Source organism: Notamacropus eugenii, chromosome 1 (genome assembly GCF_028372415.1).
Source record: "Notamacropus eugenii isolate mMacEug1 chromosome 1, mMacEug1.pri_v2, whole genome shotgun sequence".
Classification (NCBI taxonomy): Eukaryota; Metazoa; Chordata; class Mammalia; order Diprotodontia; family Macropodidae; genus Notamacropus; species Notamacropus eugenii.
In genome coordinates, this window is record NC_092872.1 from 452,362,779 (window position 1) to 452,375,405 (window position 12,627).

At 42.0% G+C, this 12,627-nt stretch overlaps 1 long non-coding RNA gene across 1 annotated transcript in view; it reads right to left on the minus strand.

Annotated features, from left to right (window-relative positions):
* Positions 1-11,471: 11,471 nt before the first annotated feature.
* LOC140519196 (uncharacterized) overlaps positions 11,472-12,627 on the minus strand; it is a 52,325-nt gene continuing 51,169 nt past the window's right edge. Inside the window, exon 4 of the long non-coding RNA XR_011972119.1 lies at positions 11,472-11,721. This is a non-coding gene — a long non-coding RNA (uncharacterized lncRNA). The remainder of the gene's footprint in view (positions 11,722-12,627) is intronic.

Below are 12,627 nucleotides of genomic sequence, written 5' to 3' on the forward strand. Positions count from 1 at the left end.
CTTGAAAAAGAGATTTCATAACAGTTCACTGTTTTTTGTTTCTTTTTTCTCATGGTTTCTCCCATTGCTGCTAATTCTTCTTTACAACATGATAAATGTAAAAGTAGGTTTAATATGAATGTATACGTAGAGCCTATATCAAATTACACACCATCTTGGGGTAGAGGGAGAGACGGGGAAAAAATAAGGAACCCAAAATCTTATGGAATTGAATATTGAAAACTAAAAATAAATAAATTTATGAAAAATAATAATAGTTAACTATTTAAGAACATTGAACATGGGGAAAGACATATATTTTAAAGAGGAAAAGAGCTGACATGTACACTGTAAGCCAAAAGAACCTGGATGTAGAAAGAGAGGCCAGGTGTGTGATGGAGGAAGTGAGAGGAGAGAGAACTGAGGGGAGGGGAAATGGAGAGAGAAAGAAAGAGATAGAGACAGACAGACAGAAAAGGGAGACAAGAGAGAGACAGACAGACAGAGAGAAATGAGGAGAGAGAGAGACAAAGACAGAGGGTAAGGAAAGGTAGAGGGTCATGAGTCCGACACGGAAGGCAGCCTAAAGGTATGACCTCTTGTGTAAGGAGAGAAAGGAGAAGATAGTCAGCTCTGTCTGTCCCTCTGGGTCCTCTTCTAGACTTCTTAATGACTCATAACGGAACTTGAGAATCAGGGCCTGCAAGGTAAGGACAGACTACTCCAGCTGGAGGAGGGTGGGTCCCTCTCTGATGTTACCTCACTAGTCATCAATGTGCCCAAACCTCCAGAACTCCTCTCGTGTTCCGTCCAGTTTTTATTTTACTCTTCCCAACCTGATATAAACTGAAAGTGAACAAAAACAAGAGAACAATTTATACAATAACAACAATATTTTAAAGAGACACATCTTTGAAAGACATAGAAATTCTGACCAATGCAATGGCCAAAGGACTGATAATGAAAAGGCTAAGTACCTTCACATAGAAAGGTAATGGACTCAGAGTGCAGATCGACACATATATTCCTTTCTTTTCTTTTCCTTTTTTTTTGACATAGCTAATAAAAGAATTTGTTATGCTTGACTACTTATTTGAAATAGGTTTTGTTTTTTCTTGCATTCTCATTGGGTCAGGGAGGGGAGGTAGGAGAGATAAATTAGAAATTAGAATTAAATAAAATTGAATTTTTTTAATTACTTCATCCAGCTCTGTAAGAACTCTTCATCATAATATCCAGGAGTAGATAAGTAATTCTATGTCCTCCAGTTAACACTTTCATTAATTTATAGATGCGTTATTTATTCATCTGGCCCTACTAGATCCAATCTAAAAAAACAGGGAGGGGAGCAGTTTCACTCTTTTGGTGATTACACAAACACCTACCCACAATTGTTGGTCACCAGCATTCCCCAATATCAAATCTTTATCCCTATTTTGCCCTTGTTAGGACCAGTGACCAGACCCACTCTCAGCATTCATCACCAAAACAGTGTGGTTTTTAGAATCTGGATGAATGAGACCAACTCTTCTTCACTTCTTGGCCCTCTAGATTTCTCTCAGGGAATATCACCTAAAATCTAGAGTTCCTCCAAGCCTGCAATTTGGCATATTCTCGGCCTGCATCTCCTCCCTCACCTTCAGGGCTTTGTTGTACCACAGGAAAGTTTTTTCACCTTCTACTTGTTCTCCCAAATTAGCCTAAAGGCTTAATGAAAGAACATTGCACTCATTCAGCTTTCCATTGCTACCCCTCCCCTGCCTGCTCACATTCTCTAATCTGGTACACGGAACCAGGTAATGCCAACATCCTTGACGGCATCATCATTTGGCTAAAGACTATTTGGCCCTAAGGTCAGGTTAATAATTGGAGCTTTAGACTTTGTTCCACCACCCCTACCATCACCACCAACCAACCTCCATCACTCTGCCCTTACTCAACTCCCCACCATGTTCCAAACTTCCCAGCCCTAATGGGAATAAGGCTTCGTTTTGAGACGCAGAAAATTTGTAGTGTTTGGGACCCCAGTGAATGAAGCATCAAGGCTTTGAGTCCCAGGAGGAATCATACTCAGGCAGTTCTCTATTGAAGATTAATATAAATTGGGCCTTCTTCGCCCCACCCCACTCCAGTCACAGTGATTTATCTTCCCACAAAGGCAGTGCAACCTTTGCCTAATAACATTTTCTACAGGGGGTAAAAACCAAAGAGTACATTTTTTTGCAAGGAATGCTAAGGGTGCCATTTCACCTGGAAATGGTCTTGTGACAGGAGTGGGGTGAGATAACCATCGGAGGGAAAAGAGCAGAGCCAGGCTGGGGAGGAATTCACTTAGAGTTTCTGCAAATGCCTGAGATACTATCTCAGCTGGCCTGTGTACCTTGACCTTCACTGTGACTCTTCTTCAGCCCACAAAGCCAATCAGGTGTCTAGGTTCTACTGCCACCATATTGCATCAGGCCCCTTCTGTCCACTTACAAGTGCACCAGCCCTAGTTCAGGCCTTTGTCATCTCTCTCTTGGCCTGTTGCCCCCTTATTGGTCTTACTGTCAAAAGTGATATTTCTAAAACACAGTTTCCCCTCCTCAGAAAGCTTCAGTGGTTTCTAGGATCACATACCCATTCTGTGGCTTCACATGTAAAGTTCCTCAAATTCTGGTTCCAGATTACTTGTAGCAAAAGAATAAAGTAACAAGGCAAATCTGAGCATGCGCCCTGCCCCCTTTACATATTTCAGGCTTATTCTTCCCTCATACATTCTATTATCTAGACAAAACGACCTCGTAATGATTCTTCATTCCATTTCCAACCTCCCTGCACTTGCATTCTCCATCCCTAGAATGTCCCCCTTCACCTCTCCCTCTCTGAATCCCTAGTTCCCGAATAGTTTCAGCAAATAGTACCTCCTACATGAAGCCATTCCTGATTCCCACCTCCAGCCTCCAGCTACTAGTCCCTCCCTAACAAATTACCTTGCATTTACCTTATGGATGTATAATGGTCCACTCAAAATCATAGAAAATTTCCAGAAGCACATTCACTACAGTGCATGTTCCCATAAAAGGCAATTCTTGCTTTGTGCATATGTAAAGAGAAATATCCCAAGGAGAATGCTCAGAATTGCTTTCCTAGGTTTCTGATGACCCCAAGTGATGAGTCCAATAGAAGATGAACTTCCTGAACAACCTGGATACTTAGGGGATGCAGTAGAGCAGCACCTTAAAAAAACAACAGCAATTTCCTCATTAGAGGCTGAACTAGAAGAAGTGAATATTTGGGACCTTTAAAAAGAAGAGACATGTTCACTCTATCTCCTGCTTCTACTCAGTGGTATGGCAACCAAGTTGTCCCTAAGCTTCCAGTGAGAAATGTGGGGAGATAGGCTGTGCCCTTTCCCACCAACTCCAACACTCAATCTCATGTGGGAACATTGGCCTCAACTAGGCAAGCCTCTGCCTGGGCCCTGGCTGCCTTTTCCAATTAAGTTCCTTTTCCTCAGTAGATAATCAAACATCATCCTTGAGGCAGTCTCCTCCTCCTTGGTGCTTCCAGTTGGATCTCATCAATGACAGAATTTGGGAGTTGGAAGGAACTTCAATGGTAATCTACTCCAACTCACATCTGACAGCCTCTTTACAACAGACATCCCTACAACAGTCATCTTGTTACTGAGTCATTCAGGCATGTCTGACACCTTCTGACGCCTTTGCTGTTTTCTTACTGCGGTGGTTTGTCATTTCCTACTCCATCTCATTTTATAGATAAGGAAACTGAGGCAAACAGTGTGAAGTGACTGGTCGAGGATCACACAGCTAACAAGTGTCTGAGACCACATTTGAATTCATGAAGATGAGTCTTTCAGACTCCAGACCCAGTACTCCATCCACTCTATCTGCCACAAACAATCTCTAGCCTTTGTTTAAACACCTCCAAAGCACTAATCACAGTGACTCACACATAGCAGGCATTACGTGAATGTGTTCTCCCTTCCCGTTTCCTTCCATTAAGGGGGGGAAGGGAAGTGTCTATGTGCCAAGAACTATGCTCAGTGTGTTCGTCCTTCGTTGCCAAAGAAGACCATGCCATCAGAGAAATAACGACATGACTTGCACTTGACTTTGTTTTGAGTGAGGGAGGGCTGTGCAGGTCACCAGCCTCACTTCTCCTCCAGAGCCATCTAAATCCAGTGACCAGATGCCAGGCCTAGAGGCCTGAGGGCTACCCGAGTCTTCTTACCTTACCTCTCGCAGGTCTTCGGCTGGCCAAACCAGATAATCATATGAGAGAAGAGACCTCCCAGAGTCGAACAAGGGTTAAGCTTTTATTCAGGGTCTTGGTTACAAGTGCAGGGGGAATTCTTCCTTAGGAGGGAGCAAGGAATCTCCCAAGGAGGCAAGATCTTACAATAAGAGATTGGAAGTAGAAGTGTAAGTGGGGAGAGAGGGGGAGGGGAGAGTGGAGAGAGGAAAAACGGAGCCTTCTGTCCTGTCCGATCCGCGCCCCTCCCGCCTAAGAGCGTTTTCAGGCTTTCCCGATCCTAATTAAGCTCTCCAGCCGCATAGTTTGCACCTGAATACCGTGCCTGTTAGATAACAATAGGTGTGCCCAGATCCGGGACAATCTCGAGGGCGGGGAGAGCTCTCTCCCATCACGTTTCTCACGGGAAGAGGTGGAAATACACGAGATTGCTCGGTCTCACTCCTCGATTCCCTGGTGTTTATGGGGGGCCTCGTGAGAACTCTAAGATTTAGAAGTTCCCACCTTTACCCACCCGAGACTGTCCACATGGAATTGAGCTTCCATCCCCAGCATCTCCCCTTTTTTGTTTTGCGCAGCACGCACATGGCTCTAGAGCAAATAGTGGCTGGAGGCTGAGTGGGTTAGGAAGGCCTTTAGCATATGAGTACCTCACAACAAGAACTACATTTACACGGAAATCTGCAGCTAGCACAACTGACAAAGAGAGGCATCAAATAAAACAAAGATGAAGCTAAATGGCTGAATTACAACAAGGGAAAGGGCAATCACTAATTCCAAAACATATTCTAAGAGAAGTAGCTAGTGCTGGCGCCTTACACATCACCACCCCCTCAGTCATGCAAATGGATCTCAATGGCCAAGCCTGAATGGCCAAGCCTGTGGTATTCATGTGAAAAGTTGGTCATCTCCCGAAAAGTTGGTCACCCCCTCCCCCCCGAGTGTCCTGGGTTTGTGATATCAAAGTCCTCCTTCAGCCGCTGAAAGGAGATGCCTAGATGGAGTGAGCAGCAATGTCATTTGTTGGGATGAATGCTGCTTCCTCTCTGGGCAGCAAGGTTAAAGCTGTCAGCAGCAGACTCAGGTGGTGCATGATCCTTCTCTGGGGTCTCCGGGGTCTCCGCCTCCTGCGTCTCTGTCATTTCCGACACCGGTTTCCACCTACGGATCCTTCTAATGGGAATCCATGCATCCCCTTTTCCTGTGGAGACACAAACATACCCTGGACCCCATATTAGTATCTTATACGGACCTTGCCATTTCCCTGAGACCATATCCTTTACCATGGCCCATGTGTCCTTATTTCCAGCCTGGGTATTACTTTCCTTGCGGGGTTGCCTGTTAGATAACAATAGGTGTGCCCAGATCCGGGACAATCTCGAGGGCGGGGAGAGCTCTCTCCCATCACGTTTCTCATGGGAAGAGGCGGAAATACACGAGATTGCTCGGTCTCACTCCTCGATTCCCTGGTGTTTATGGGGGGCCTCGTGAGAACTCTAAGATTTAGAAGTTCCCACCTTTACCCACCCGAGACTGTCCACATGGAATTGAGCTTCCATCCCCAGCAACCAGATATTCATCAGGGTGACTGGAGATGACCCAGGATGAGGCAATTGGGGTTAAGTGACTTGGCCAAGGTCACACAGCTAGTGAATGTCAAGTGGTGGTGCAATGGATAGCACCAGTGCAGGAGTCAGGAGGACCTGAGTTCAAGAACTATACTAAGCACTTTACAAAGTAATTCATCTTACATGAAATGTAAGAATGAAAGTAATCTTTGACAGATACTTTACTCACTCCCTTACTTCCTTCCCTAGACTTACATGACAGTCCTTGAATAGAAGTTGCTCACTCCCTTACCCTCCCTTTTTTCTAAAAATTACTCTTGTCCACTTATTCCTTATTGCTGGAGTAGATTTTCCATGAATAGATTCTACCCTCAAGGCTCAGCCAATGGACTAAGAGGAAAGGGGTTAGAGTAGGGGTATTGTGGTCAGGGTCTATAAAAATTGCTGTGCAGGGCACACACTTGCCCTCCTCAGTCATTGCCATCTGGAGTGAAGGTCGGAGTGCCTTTTCTTGAGAAAGCTGAATAAATATCTCTCCTCTTTACTCCTTTGCTCAAGACTCTAATTACATTAAGGGGGTCATTCCATACAGTTTTGGTGCATTGGCCAGGAAACTCCCCTTTTCCTTGGAATTTCTCTCACACCAACTCAGGTGCAGATGCCATGACAGCTTTCCTGGTGGCTCGTGAGTCTGGTGTCCAAGGAATCCTCCTGGAGAAGGGAATGTCCCAAAAAGAGCCCTTGACCCAGTAAAAATGAAACAGTGGAGCTCCAGAGGTAACAAAGAAGTCATCAAGGTCACCAGATCAAAGTGAAACTTTTTTCTATTTTATCCTTTTGAAAGTTGATACTTGTATTTAATGTTCATATTTAATGACATGAATTCTAATAATCAATATCTAGTTAACATTTTTTACTTTCTCTAGCAATTATATATCAGTTTCAACTCTTATCTTTCTCACAAAAATACCTTTTGATGTTAAAGTTGAAATCATTCGCATATAGTTATGTAAGAGTTTGGGGATTTGATGAAGAATAGAAGAATAGAATCACTTTTTGTGTGTCATTATCAAGAACTCCAATGATCAGGAATTCTTTTTTTGTTGCCTCGACCTGTTGTATAGAACCCACAACTGTTCCAAATGCCACCAGCAGTCCACATTGCTGCTGCCCACAACACTCTCACAAAAATGTTTATGGATATTTTAGTGCTTCACCCTCTCTTTTTGAGTTTGAGACCACTAATGCAGAGTATGTATCTTAAATTCTTATAGGAAATTAGTGTTTTTAAGAGAATTTTCATGCAAGTATTACAGTCATAATAAAATCAAGAACATTTCCCACATGGAATTGTATTAATTAAAATAATGCACGAAATGTTCCATTTTCAAGTACAGTATAATGATACTATAATGCACTGGGAAGTATTTCTGTATCTATAAATAATGTTCACCAGAAGCAGCCAGGTGGCACAGTGAATAAAATGCTAAGTTTAGAGGCAGGAAGAAATGAGTTCAAATTCAGTCTCAGATGCTAGTTATATCACCGTGGGCAAGTCATTTTACTTCTTTTTGTCTCAGTTTTCTCATCATGGGAGTGAGAATAATAGCATTGACCTTACTGGGATAGTTTAAGGATCAAATAAGATAGATAATATTTGTAAAGTGCTTAGCATAGCCCCTCGTGCATAGTAGGCTAGCTATTGTTATTATTATTAGCCATGTTCACTGTAAATAGTCTTTACCAATTGTGTTTGACCAGGAATATCATTAACACTAGTGATTAAAAAGCTTCAAGAGACACAATTTCTGGATAACTTAATTATTTTCTTAATAAGGCTAGCATCTTTCTCAATGAAAGGATGATCATTTGGCCATCTGTCTTTGACCAAAGACAATCATGGCAGTGGGGCTCACAGTTTATATGTTCTTCAAAGAATAGGTATTCCCCAGAGTGGGAATCAACCTTGATTGGTTAACAATTGAAGAAAGAGTAAATATTACAATGAGGGACTGAGTAACATCTTGTCATGCTTGAACAGAGAGACTATCTTGCTACCCAGACCAGTTTCAGCCTTAGGCAATTTAGACGAAAAGATCTGTCTCTGTCCAGCCTAGTGCCCTGGGCTGCGAGGTCCTCTTACCTATCTCAGGTCTTCGGTGGCTAGCTGGATAAGCATATGAGAGAAGAGACCTCCAGAGTCAAACAGAGGTGTAGGCTTTATTCTGGATACAAACTACATGTCAGCATGCAGGGCGAGTTCTCCCCATGGGAGCCCTCTCCTTCCTTTCCGAGGAGAAAGGAAAGAAAAACCCCTCTCCCTCAGGCTTTCCTGTCCCCATTTAAGCTCTCCCAGCTGCTAGTTCACTCGTGGATCATCCATGCTCTCAGCCCCTTAGTCAATTAACAAAAGGTGTACTCGGACCACGGACCAATCTCCAGGGTGGCATGCTCTCCCCAGCAAGTTTCCACTGAGAAGAGGTGGAAAATGAGATAACTCGTGTCTCACTCTCCAATTCCCAGCTGTTCTCTGGGGGCCCTCATGAGAGCTCAGCAGTTTCAAGAAGCCTTCACCTTTACCTGACCTGAGACCGTTCTTGTGAAAACTGAGCTTGTACCTTAACATGTCTCCATGCAAGATTCATTAAATAAAATTCACTTTAGACTAGAAATTCATTGTAAGGTTGGTTGAGGTTAGATCAAGGAGAAGGTTAACTCAACCTCCAGAGACTAAAGTTCTTGAAGAGAGAAAAAAGGGGAACTCAATGTCTCCAAATCATTAGTTATTAATAATCATTTCTCAACATCACTTGGTAAATTGTGATGGAGGAAAAAAAACATGAATTATTGTATGCAGTTGGCTTGTTTTTATGTGCTCAGAGAAATACTTTCTAATATTTGTAATCATTAGCACTGATCCAACAATCCAACATTGTCTTGTTTTATTCGAATTTGGCTTGGCAATATTCACTTACAAAGACTAGAAATGATAAAGAAACAAAATTACTTTAGTTTTGCTGAAGACTTTAGCATGACATTAACACTGCAAACCTGGATGATCAAAAAACATACATCTATATGTATATATATATGTTTGCATATGTTTGTATGTATGTATAGATGCACGTGTGTATATGTATATGTGATGTGTGTGTGTATATATGCATATATGCATCCATATATACATATATGTGTTTTATGTTTATGTTTTATGTATATATATTCAGTGTTTTGTAAACCTTAAAACACTATATAAATGCTAGCTAATGTCAACCTGAGTTAAAGAGAAGACTGCTAATAAAGCAAAAATTATGATCTTTAATGCAGGTAAGGGAGTTGCAACTCAGGGTATCAAGTAGCAACAAGTACTGGGGTGCCTGAGAAGGGGGTGTGGTGTGTGGTTCTCATAGAGTAATCCTAAGGTTAACAGCATACGACTCATAATCACCTGCAGCCAACACTACCTATCATCATTATTATGAGGAATGTTTGAAAGAAGGGTACATTTGGGAGAAGATAATCAGTTCTCATTTCTATTTTGGACATAATGAATTTGAGATACCAACGTAACACCCAAATAGATGGTTATTGATGTTCAAAAGCTCAGAAGAAAGATTAGGGCTAGAAAAATAGATTTGGGAGTCATCAACTGAAAACCAGACTGAACAGAGCATAGAGAAGGAAGAGAAGCTGAACCAGAATAGCGCTTTGAGGGACACCCACTCTTAGAGATGCATCTCCTCATAGTCAATAGAGCACTGGACTTGAAGTCAGCAAGAACTGGATTAAATTCCCATCTTAGATATTTACTAATTGTGCAAGTCACTTAACCTCACTGACTCTGTTCCCTCATTTATGAAATGAGGATAGCACCTTCCTCAAAGAGTTTTTCTTAGAATCAAATGGGATAAAGTGTATATTATGCTTTGCAAAAAGAAAAAAAGAAGAAAGAAAATGATGGTTAAGGAGGGGAGGGAAGGCCCTATCCATATAAAAAATTTTTTAAGGAATTAAAAAATTCATGGACCCATTTGAGACAAACTGATTTATTTTTTATCATAATGTGAATTAACGTACATTCTACCCATGTCCCCTAGACTATAGATAGGAACTTAGAGGGCTGAACATCACCACACACACACACACACACACACACACACACACACACACACACACACTCACACACACACACATACATACATACACACATACGCTGAATGAGTAAGGTCCTTAAGAAGTAGGAGACAGCTGAAAGAGAAAACAGATACATAATATATAATTCCGTTGAAAAATATTTATTTAGCACCTACAAGATGGCAGCTGGTGGCACAGTGGAGAGAGTGCCAGTCTTGGAGTCAAAGGACTCATATTCCAGAGTCCAAATATAGCCAAATAGCTGTGTGACCCTGGGCAAGTTTGATGCTATCTACCTCAGTTTCCTCATCTGGAGACTGAGTTCAAAAAGGAAAAGGCAAACCATTCTAGTATCTTTACCAAGAAAACCCCAAATGGGGCTACAAAGAGTTAAACACAACTGAAATGGCTAAACAACCAATGCACTGTGCTAAGCTTTAAAGATACTCTCCTTCCAGAGACTTGCCTACTCCTCTTGCCAAAACATTTAACCAGTTATATGCCACCATATCAGCCACTGTCTGTAGAACAAAGGAGGCATATGAATAGAGTGCAAGAGAGTATACAAGTATACAAGTGATCCCTAGACTTGAAGATGATACTGGTAAATATAACCTGCATAACTGTTGTCAAAGGTTGATATGTCCTATTTTTGTGGAAAAGATGGAGATATATTATGGAGTATATTATGGTATAGAATGGTATGATAGGGAATGGTACAGTATAGTATAGTACAATGCAGTATAATATTGCATTCATCCTTCATTGCCAAAGAAGACTGTGCCATCAGAGAAATAATGACATGACTTGCACTTGACTTTGTTTTGAGTGAGAGAAGGCTGTGCAGGTCACCAGCCTCACTTTCTCCTCCAGAGCAATCAGGTCCAGTGGCAAGATATGGATCAGGACAATTGGAGATAATGCAGGACACAGTGGGTGACCCTGGCCTTGTTAAGCTAAGGTCTTTCCCAGGTCTCAGTTTGACTGAAGCAACACCCATTCAGTGATTAGGACTAGGAAACCTATTGTTAGACAATGATACTTAAAAGTATAATATGAAGGTTGGGTTTTTTTTGGGGGGGGGGGTTGTTAGTTTTGTGACCTCATGGCCTGGTTTAGGGTCTTGAACATAGTAGATTCTTAATACATAATCCTGGAACCAAATATATGAATTTGGGGCACAGAGTGGTTCTGCTTTCTGGAAGAGAAGAATGAGTGTGGGCAGCAGAATAATCTTTCTATGCATAGATCAGCATCTGAACAAGAGCCCTCTGGGTGGACACTTTTTCTCTTTGAATGTCAGGCAGTACTTGACTAGATCATAGACTTTCACTCTTGGACTTTTGCTGCTGGAGTCCAGTGAGGAGGGCCATGCATATTACAAGGTCAAGTACCCTGGAGCTGTATAAAGAGTTCCAAGGGCAATGACAGATACCCCCTCTCTCTGAGGGGTTTAGGAGCCCCTTGTACTTCTGGAATGATTTTCACTTATTGTTCCCCCAACCCTTTGGAAGGAAACACAGACACTGAGAATTGAATTGCATAGAATTTATTGTATCATAAGGGGATGACATGATTGGGATAGAGGCTAAGAGGTCTCTAGAGGACAAAGTAGTAGAATCATGATGGGTTTCTCAGTAACCTATGGTAGGATTAGTGAAAGAAGGTCAGCAAGTCTGGATGATGGTCAGTAAGCATGGTGGGAAGAACATAGACGTCTTGCAGGGTAGTCCATCAAGCTGGCTTATAAAATTTTCTGGCACACATCTTGGGAGAGGTATTCCTGTAGGAAGGGGAGAACATTTAATGTAATCCAGCATAGTTAGCAATATCTACTGTTTATATGGTACTTTTAAGGTTTGAAAAACACTTCACAAATACAGTCTCATTTGATCCTTAAAACAACTTTGGGAGATAGAAGCTCTTTGTATACTTACTTTACAGATGAGGAAACTGAGGGAAACAAGTTTAGTGACCTATCCAGGGTGCCATAGTTAGGAAGAGGTTGGATTCAAACTCAGACCTTCCTGGCTTCGGGCACAGTACATCTACATATGCGAGACTGAGGCATGCCCAAAATGTCTGACCCTTGATCATAGCTCAGCCAGGACCAGACTACCTTTCCTGAGAATCTTTTCTCAATCATTCCTTCTTAACCTCTCCCACAGCCTTTGACACAAACAATCACCTTCTTTTCCTTGATATTCTCTTCTGTCTAGGTTTTCAGACAAGAATATTTCTGCCTCTCTCCCGATTCTCATACTACCTATCTAGCCACTCCCTCCCTCATAGTCTCCTTTGCTGAATCTTCTTGCAAGTCATGTCTACAAACTATGGGTGTCCCACAGGTTTCTCTCCTGGGCTCTCTTCTCTTCTTTTCTCCCTCTATATTATTTCACTTAGTGGTCTCATCAGCTCTTATGAATTTAATTACCATCTCTCTGCTGATAATTCTCAAATCTACTTACCCAACTCTTACCTCTCTGTTGACCTCCAGTCTTACATCTCCAACTACCTTTCAGACATCTCAAACTGCATACCCAGTATATATCATAAACTCAGCATTGAGTTCTTAATTCATTGTCTTTCACCCAAACCATCCCACCTAACAAACTTCTCCAATATCCTCAAGGGCACCACCATCTGCCCGGTCCCCATGCTCACAACATAGGTGTCACTCTCAGCTTCT